The sequence below is a fragment of the Gracilinanus agilis genome, chromosome 2, assembly GCF_016433145.1.
Source record: "Gracilinanus agilis isolate LMUSP501 chromosome 2, AgileGrace, whole genome shotgun sequence".
Taxonomy (NCBI): domain Eukaryota; kingdom Metazoa; phylum Chordata; class Mammalia; order Didelphimorphia; family Didelphidae; genus Gracilinanus; species Gracilinanus agilis.
In genome coordinates, this window is record NC_058131.1 from 163,955,503 (window position 1) to 163,966,067 (window position 10,565).

Consider the following 10,565-nt stretch of genomic DNA (forward strand, 5'->3'; position numbering starts at 1 on the left):
AGAAAATTTCAAGTCCATTAGTATCAATATAAGTGCATCTACCCACTTCAGAAGAATCATCAAGTATGGTCATTGGTATCCTCACCCTCCGCAACCTGGTATTTCTCTACCTTTCTAACCTCTATTAGATTGTAAGCTCCTTAAGGAGAGTTCCTGTCTTTTACCTCTTTTTGTATCCTCAAGGCTTAGCACACTGCCTTGCACATAGTAGGTACTTAATAAATGTTTATTGATTTATTAATCATGTTATAAATCAAATTTTAGGAAAGATGTAAAATTCATGTGAAGATAATATATGATATATGTGTATATAAAGCTATGTCTTATTTATTTCTGTTTATCAATTCTTTGTAGGTAACATACACAAGTCATTCTTCAAACAATATTTCTGTGTTGCTGCATAGAATGTTCTCTTGGCTCTTTTCATTTTACTTTTCATAATTTCAAGTTGATCTTTCCATGGTTTCCCAAAATTAACCTTTTTTGTCAATTCTTACGGTACAGTGGTATTCCATCTCAACCACATGCCATAACTTGTTTAGCCATTCTCTAATTGATGGACAGCCCTTAAATTTCCAGTTTTTTACACCACAAAAAAAGCTGTTATAAATATTTTAGAACATATAGGATCTTTTCCATTTTTATCAACTTAGGAAGAAACCTAAAAGGGTATTAGCTGGGTCAAAAGATATACACAGTTTTATAATTCTTTGAACATAATTCCACATTGTTTTCCAAAATGGTTAGATTAGTTCACAGTTCTACCAGCACTATACTAGTAACCCCATTTTTCCACATCACCTCCAACATTTCTCATTTTGCCTTTTTATCATTTTAATCAATCTGATAGATGTGAGATGATGTCTCAAAGCTATTTTGATTTGCATTTATCTAATCAATAATGATTTAGAGCATTTTTACACAGTTACATATCGTTTTGACTTCATCAAAAAACTCTTTTCATAAAGGTCTTCAAGCAGAGGCTGGACTACCAACTTGTCAGTACTTTATAGTATAGAGTCCTCTCATATACGTGTTGAACTAGACAGCCACCGAGGCCCCTTCAGACTCAAATTTTGTGTTTCTGTGAATTCCTCCCTCATCTCTACTGTTTCTTTCAACAGTGAAAGATACTAAGAAATATTTATTTGTGGAACTACCAGATAGATGAAAAGAACTTTCCATTTCTATTAAATTTGTGCTCCAATTAAAATAACTTGAAACTATTTCTCCCCTCTTAAAAAAAAGTGGGTTAAGGAAAGTTCATCCCTAAGAGGGGAGTCTTGGTGACTTAAGTAACACTTAATGAACTAAAACCTTAAAGCACTATATAAATCTAGCTATAATTATCATCATTTTTCATGGCAGAGCTATTTTCAGTCATACCTGAATTTTCAGACACAGGAGCATTTTGGGAGTTGGTCTTATTATTTAGAAATAAGGACAGATTGCATATGAAGCTCTCCCAGCCCCTGTATTATGGCAAAAAGTCAATTCTTTAATAACTAGACTGTCACTGACTTGGCTCATACATAACTAATGGTACATTTCTGCCATGTGACCTTTCCAACCTTCAACACTCCTAATGTTCCAGGGAAGGGATTTAAATATGGATTCCAATTTTAAAGCCTCAAGAAAGGGCAAAAGCTCACGAAAGGTTAAACATAAGGTAGCACATTGAGGGTGGCAGTCAGGAGGGGACAGACAAAGCAGAGTTACGCAATGACTGCCAGGTCCGATGTACCCTCATGACTCAACTTAATCCACATCTCCTTTTATGACCTGTGACCATGCACTTTTAATCTGTTACACGGTTCCTTTCCCTGGATTCATATTACATTAAACCTGGCCAGCAAGCTGTTCTCAAAACAAAGGCAGAGGCTAGAACTCATTACATTCTTAGATCCCTGCTTTATTCTGGTGCATAAGGCAAGAGAACATATTGTTTTTTTTTGACATCTGCTGCATTAAATAAAAGCAGCCAATTCAAGGAAACACAACAGAGGGTAAGAATTCATGACCAGAGGATAAAACAGGCAACTTTGATTACATTAAATTAAAACGATTTTACATAAGCAAAATCAATGCAGTTAAGATGAGAATTGAGGGGAAAATCTATATAGCAAGTTTTTCTGATAAAGGTCTCAGTTTGAAAATATATAAGGAACTAATTTAAAATTATAAGAATAAAAATTTGTAAGAGATTTTCCCTCAATTGATAAATGATCAAAGATTATATAAACCAATAGACTTCTAATGCAGAAATCCAAGATATCAATGCTCTATTTTTAAAAATTTCCAAATCACTAATAATTAGGGAAATTCAAATTAAAGTTGGAACCTCTTAAGATTCCAATTCATATTCTTCAGATTAGCAAAAGTGATTGAAAATGACAAATGTTGGAAGGTCTGTGGGAAAACAAAAACATCAATGCATCATTGGTGAAATTATGAATTGGTCTAGTGATCCTAGAAACAAATTTGAACTGTGCCCCCAAAGTTTCCAAACCAATAGTGTAGCTAGGTCTATACCCACAAAGAATTGAAAGAAAGAAGAAAAGAACCCATATTGCAAAAATATCTTTATAATTCTTTTTGCAATGGCAAAAAATGGAAACTAAAGACTCATCAATTGGGAATGGTGAATATAAAAGATTATTATTTTGCTGAAAGAAAAGATGAAAGGGAAGGTTTCAGAGAATCTTGCAATGGCTTATATGAACTGATACGAAGTGAAGTGAGCAGAATCAGGAGCATAATTGCTATAATAACAACATTGTTAAGACAAAAATCTTTTTTGTGTGTGTTTTTTTTAAGACAAAAATCTTTTAAAGACTTAACAACTCTGATTAACACAATGATCTACCAGATTCCAGAGGACCCAAGATAAAATGTTATCTATCTCCTGATAGGGAGGTGATGGGGTTAGAATCCAGACTGAGATATATACATTTTTTTTAAGCCTCATTTTTTTACCTTAGTAACAACTCTGAGGCAGAAAGGCAAGGACTAGGCCAATGGGGTTAAGTGACTTGCCCAGTGTCACACAGCTAAAGAGTATCTGAGACCAGATTTGAACTCAGGTCCTCCTGACTCCAAGATTGGAGCTCTCTCCACTGTGCCAACTAGCTGCCCCAAGAAATAGGCAGTATGGAAATTTGTTTTCCTTTCCTGTGCATGTATGATGCCAGGGTTATTTTTATTTTTATTTTTGAGTAGGGGAAGAAGAAAGAAGGAGAGAAAATAGGTTTTTGTTAAGTTATGTGGCCAGATGGTCTTCTAAAGTCACACCTAATATGTCATAATTCTGTTTCCCTAAATCTCTGTTTTGTTAGGGTCTGGATTATATTCCTTATTGATGTTAATTAACTACAAGATTCCTTTATATCACTAGTCTGTTTCTGATTTCTGAGGATTCTTAACTAAGTCATTTACAGACTTCCCCTGGATGATTTCCATTCCTCTAATTCTTTTCAAAAATTCCCTAATCTGATCTGAGGATTCAAAAGTATACAGAAGGATCCTGACAGGATCTCTGCTAAGTTTGACTTACCTAACTTGACAAATATGATAGACAGAACGGTAATTAGGTCAGGGCAATAGAGGCTTTGCTTCAGGGCACCAATATTTAAAAGGTACAAAAATTTAACATGTTAATACTTTAATCAATAATCAGATCAATAAGCATTTAAGTATCTTTGTTTTAAACACTTGTTTGCAGCTTACTGTACAAAGATAATAGGAAGCAATCCCTGTCCTTAAGCAGTTTGTTGTTGTTCAGTCTTTTTTTAGTGAGGTCACACTCTTTGTGACCCCATTTTCTTGGCATAGATACTGGATTGGTTTGCTATTTCCTTCTCCAGCTCATTTTACAGATGAAAAAAAGTGAGGTAAATAGGGTTAAGTGACTTGCCCAGGGTCAGTAGATAGAAGAGAACTTCTATCTACTGCAACATGTTAATAAGTAAAACTATGTGTATAAAAATACATACATACATATATATATATATATATATATATGATAAATACCAGGTGTTTTGGAGGGGGAGTTGCAGTATTAGGGAAATTAGGAAAGGGCCCTTATAGAAAGTACCTGTTAAACTGAATTTTGAAGGGAATTAAAGATTCAGAATGGTAGGAGGAAGAAACAAATCTAATGAACACGCATTTATTAAGCTCTGAGATTGTACATTCTGAGCATGGAGGACAACCTGGACAGAGCCCGTAGATGGAGTATTGTATGGGAAGGGCAGCAAGGACATGTCTAAATCAAAGAATATGTGAAAGGGAGTGCTTTCTATTGAGGCTAAGAAGGTAGAAGATTTTGAAAATGTTCAGGTAGAATAAAAACAACTGAGCTTAGCATCTAAGTAACAACAATAACAACAAAAAAATTAGCTAAAATTAGAAACCTCCAGATCAGGTGTATTGCCAAGAACCTATCTATGAGCCATTTTAGTACCTAATTCCATCTAAGTTCAAATCTAGAACTCAGACATTTACTAGCCTTGTGACCCTGGACAAGTAACTTAACTCCTATTTGCCTCAGTTCCTCATCTGTAAAATAAGGACACATTGGAGAAGGAAATGGCAATTATTAATAATATTAATATCAATAATTATTGTTAAATTAAATATAAATTTAAATTTACTCTAATTATATATAAATATATTATATTAAATATATTAATTTAGTTTAAATATAATTAATAAATATAAATAATAATAATAAAATTATCTTTGCCAAGAAAATCCCATGGATGATGTTCTTAGGGTCATGTAGAATTGGACAGGACTGAATGACTGAACACCAACCCCCTACAAATATGCTAGTTTCTACTCTGGGCTTTATCCCTTTCCTCATGCTTAGAAGTCAAATAGAGAAAAACGAAAATATCAGAGAAACAATGAATGAGCACGTCAAAGACAAATATGAGAGGCAGACTTGACCTTAGAAAGCAGAGGGGCCAAATGCCCCCAAATTTACCTACCCTTGGAGGCATCCCTAAAAGCATGAAAAATGCTATTGTCTTCATCATCTACCAGAAAAGTGTAAGATTTATTGGAGATGTTTTATTTCTCTCTTTTACCTCAAGCTCCAGATATGGTATGATACCCTTTTCTTGGCCATTGGCTTAGGGACAAAATAAAATATTGGTTGGGAAGGAAAGGCTATAAAGGAATAGAAGGTCTGGAAGGAAAGAGGGCTGTTATCTTCGAGTAACCATGCAAAGTTAGGGATGACATGAAAGGGATGGGAAATTATCAGCTGAGAGAGAAAGGCAGCTGCAGCTGGAGGAAGTGATAGGACTTCCCTTAGGGAAGAGAGGAAGCAGTGACGTATAATGATTAAATTTACTCAACTGCTATTTTTTGGCGAAAAATTGTAAGAATACACCTATAGTATTTGCACATGGATGAGCATTCATTCATGAACCTTCACTACATATAAACTATAGGCAATACATTCAGCAGGAACAAGTTGGGAATTTGAGAGGTTAAATTTTCATTTGAAAAAATCAGGGGACAGGTAGGTGGAGCAGTAGATAAAGAACTGGGAAGAATCAAGAAGTTCATAAGCTCAAATCCAGCCTCAGACACTTACTAGCTATGTGACCCTGGGCAAGTCATTTTACCCTCTTTGCTTCAATTTCCTCATCTGTAAAATGAATGGGAGAAGGAAATGGCCAACTCTAGCATCTTTGCCAAGAAAACCCTAAATGGGGCTGTGAAGAGTTGGACACAACTGAAAAAATAATCATGAGATGGAAATATACCAATGGACTTTTGAACAGGGTTTGGGAATTATTTCAATTACGTAAACTAATATGCCCCTTTAAAAACAGATGGTAAACCACTTGCCTCAGAATTCTGGTGACAAAATTCAAAGAAATTCTGAAAGCAGAAATATTCTGGTAAAATAGGTAGAATTAGTGTTCTAGTTTCCTTAGCAATTTCCTCTTATCTATGATATCATTTATGTGGGCACTTACTATAAAGAGGGAAGGAAATAAGCATTTGTTAATCACCTAATATGTGCTAAGCACTTAAAAATTATCTCATTTGATTTCATAACAACTCTGAGAGATAAGTGCTATTATTAGCACCTTCATTTTGCAATTGAGGAAACTGAGGCAGACGGTGGTTAAATGATTTGCCAGGGATCACAAAGTCAGTAAGTGTATAGGGTCAGATTTTCTGAGTCTGGGTCTAGTACTCTCTCCATTGTACCACTCAGCTGCCTGGCAGCTACACTAGAGTAGTTTGGAACTCAATTAAGCCTTTCCACTCAATGCTCATCTTGCTGTATCTTTCCTTAGTCCACCATAAAATATATAGTCAACGACCAAGTCTTTTCATATTCTGCAGATGCGAGCGCATCAGTTTTATGTGAAATTGATTAAAAAAAATATTGGAGATGATGGGGAAGAGCACCACTGATGTATTAACAAGTGAGCTCTCATGTTTCCAGGGCCTCATTAGGGAAATTTAATTAAAGAGATGTAAACTGTAAAACAAGGAGAAACTAAAACCTCTCAATTCTCATTGGGGTCTAGATGCATTGGACTCTAGTTTTCCAATTTTCTAAATCAAGCAGGTTGTTTTAGAAGGGAATGGGTTTAATGTCTTTAGACTGATGAAATTGAGCTCTTTTTCAATTTTCTGTTATTTATCAGGTAAAATGCAAAATTGTCTCTTTATCTGAAGAGGAAAACTCAGATTGGAAATAATAGAACATCATTAAAAAGGTATTGAAGAGGGGCAGCTCAGGGCTCAGTGGATTGAGAACCAGGCCTAGAGACAGGTGGTTGAGGGTTCAAATCTGGCCTCAGACACTTCCTAGCTGTGTGACCCTGGGCAAGTAATTTAACCCCAATTGCCTAGCTCCAACCTCTTTTCTGCCTACATAGTATTGATTCTAAGACAGAAAGTAAAGGTTTTTTTTTTAAAAAAAAGAATTGAGTTAGGGGGCAGCTGGGTAGCTCAGTGGAGTGAGAGTCAGGCCTAGAGACAGGAGGTCCTAGGTTCAAACCCGGCCTCAGCCACTTCCCAGCTGTGTGACCCTGGGCAAGTCACTTGACCCCCATTGCCCACCCTTACCACTCTTCCACCTATGAGACAATACACCAAAGTTAAGGGTTAAAAAAAATTGAGTTACTAGATAGGAAACAAGAGATTAAGAGAATATTTTGGTATTTTATAGGAGTTAGAGTCTCCAAGTGCAAATATCTTAATTCCAGAGTTCCAAAAGAACTTGCAGAGTGTCGTGTTTGAGTCTTGGTGACTTACATTATTAATAATAGTGAGCATTTATATGGTACTCTAAGGTTGCAAAGTGCTTTATAAATGTGGCCTTGGTGGCTCACTGGATATTAGTGCTGGGCCTGGAATCAGGAAAACCTAGATTTAAATCAAGCATGTGACTAGGCAAGTCACATAACCCTTGCTTGCCTCAGTTTCTTCAGTCATAAACTGAGAACAATTATAACACCTGTCTTCCAGGGTGGTTCTGAGGAGCAAATGAGACAATAATTTCAAAGTGCTTAGGACAGGTCTGACCCAGAGGAAGCTTTACAGAATGGTTAGTTATTGTTATTATCTTGTTTGATCATTACTACAACCTTGGGAGTGTGAGGGGTAAAGGGATGAAGGGTAAAAGGAAGGATTGGAGGAAGGGAAGGATGGATGGGAGAAAGGAGAGAGGAAGGTAGAGGAAGGGAAAGGAAGGTAGCATCCCCAGCCCCAGCAGGGGAAAACTGACCAGAGCCTTTCAGGCTCAAATAAAAGATCAGAGAGCAATGTTAGGGTTTAGAATAGCTGGGTTTAATTTTAATTAGAAAAGGGAAGGTCTAGGAAAAACTAGGAGGTAGAAAGGGGAAAAGGTGCTAAGAGAGAGTGCTCAGGATCTGAGAGCCTCTAGGCTCAAGAGCAGACCCTCCAGGGTAGAGAGAGCTAGAAAAGGAGCCAAACTCTCTCTTTTATACTTTCTCTGACACCTCCCACAAAGAAAGTGGGAGGTGTCAGGGGAAGTTGTAGCAGAGAGCCCTGGGAGTTGTAGTCTTCCAGGGCTCACAACAATTTCAAATGACACAGGAGGCAGGTGCTATTCTCACCCCCATGGCACAGATAGGACCGAGAGCTGTTGAGTGAGTTATCCAGGGTCACCTAGCTAGCGAGTATTTGACATCAGATTTCAACTTTAGTTCTCCTTGACTCCCCCTCCAACGCCCTACCCACTGGGCTACCTTTCTACTTTCAGAAGGCTTATTCATAAGCCAGGGTGCCGAAAAATCTTCTGATCAGAATTATGTAAGTTGCTGAGGGTGCTGCGGAGAGGTAGATCAGGGACTGGTAGACCTAGAAGGGATGTCACATATATGAAGGTGTGTTGGATGGAAGAGAAAGTTACCCTGTATAAGAAGGCAGGACTGAGACAAATGGGTGGAAGGAAGGATGGAGGATAGATTTTGGCTCACCGTGGGGAAGTTTTCTAATAATTAGCACTGTTCTACAATGAGAAAGATTACCCTTCTCTTGTCGATGGCATTCCCCGTTGCTGGAAAGATTCAAGAAGAGACTGGATAAACTTCTGCCAGAGATACTACAGAAAGGATGTGCATATTTGCACACTTACAGAGTTGGAAGGGACCTCAGCATCAATTTAAAGAATCCTTTCTATAACCTGTCCCCAACAAGTAGTTAGCCAGCTTTCCCTTGAAGACCTCTAAGGATGATGAACTCGCTGCCATTTGAGACAACCTTTTCCACTTTGGGACCATTCTAATTGTTGGGAAGAATGACCCTTACTTACATTGAGTTAAAATCTATATTTTCTAACTACTTCTCCTAGCTTTGTTATTGGAGACCAAGCAATCAATGACTTGATCAATCCACACGTATTTACTAAATATTCCCTATATGCCAGGCACTGTGCTAAGTGCTGACGATACAAAGAAAAATCTAAAAGCCCTTAGGGAGGCTACATGTCAAATGTAGCAGAAAGGCTGAACAAGTAAATCTAATCTCTTTTCCTTATGATAGCCCTTCAAATACTTGAAGACATTAAAAAAACCCAACAACTAATTTAATGCTTATAACCACCCTGTAAGGCAGGTGTGATGAAGACACTGAGGTGGACTTGTCTAGAATCACACAACTAGTAAGTGTCTGAGGCAGAATTTGAACTCAGGTCTACTTGGATCCATGCCTAGTACTGCATCTACTGTGCTATCCACTGCCCCATGAGCTTATATTCTAATGGCAGAGACAATGGGCACATAAATCATTACATACAAGACACATATATAGCAGATAGAAGGAATCCTTAAAAAGGAAGGCGCTAGTAGCCAGAGGAACTCACAAGGAGGTAGCCCTTGAAATGAGGGTCAAAGCCAGTCAAAGATTCTAAGAGGCAAGTGGAAGGATCTCTTAGGCACTGGAAAGCAACTATTGGAGAAGCCTAGAGATAGGAGGGAAAGTGATGAGAGAGGTAGGTCAGTGTAGCTGGATCACAGAACAAGTGGAAGGCAGTACGTATTAGAAGGTGGGAAAGCAGGAAAGAGACCAGGTTGGCCAAATACAAGTCTCTTTTGATCTCGGAGGTAATAGGGAGTCACTGAAGTTATTAAGTAAGGCAGTGATATGATCAGACCTAGGTTTTAAAAGGAAAATCACTTTGGAAGCTTGTGTGGAGAAACCCTTAAGGCAAGGAGTCCAGTTAGAAAGCTATTCCAGGTGAGAATCAATGAGTCTAAACTAAGGTGATGGCTACATGAATGGAGAGAAAGGGAAATGGAGAGAAATGTGAGAGGTGTCATGGACATAGAAATTACAAGGTTAGGTAACTGATTGGCTATGTAGGATAAGAGAGAAAAAAGTTAAAGATAATTTCAAGGTGGGGTACCTGGAAAGATGGCAGTGTTATGGAAAATAATAAGGAAATTCATAAGAAGGTTGGGTTTGGGAGACATGATAATGAGCTTGGTTTTGAGAATATTGAGTTTGAAATGCTTATGAGACCTTCAGTTCAAAATTTCTAATAGGCAATTGGTGATAGAAATTAGAGCCCAGCATACACATTAAGTTGGATATATAGACCTAGGAATCATTTGTCTTGAGCTTGAATTCATGTTATTCATTCTCTATTCAAATCTATTCAAATTCATTCTCTATTCAAATTTCTATTCAAATCTCCAAGTGAGAAAAATAAGAAAAAAGAAGAGAGCCTAGCATAGAACTATGGAGTAGACTTACAGTAAATAGTTTGAAATGGATAAAAGATCCAGTAAAGAAAACCTAAAGGGAATAGTCAGAGAGGAGACAAACTAAAAATCAGCAGTCACAAGACCCAGAAAGTAAAAAATAGCAAGGAGAAAGTGGTCAACAGTGTCAAATGTAGCAGAAAGACTTAATAAGAAAGTCTAATTTCTTTTCCATAAAATAGACCTTCATATATTTCAAGACAACCATTTTGTTGGCTCCCTCCACTTTCTCTTGCCTCTTTCTTCTCTCTTTCTCTCTCTCTCTCTCTCTCTCTCTCTCTCTCTCTCTCTCTCTCTCTCTCT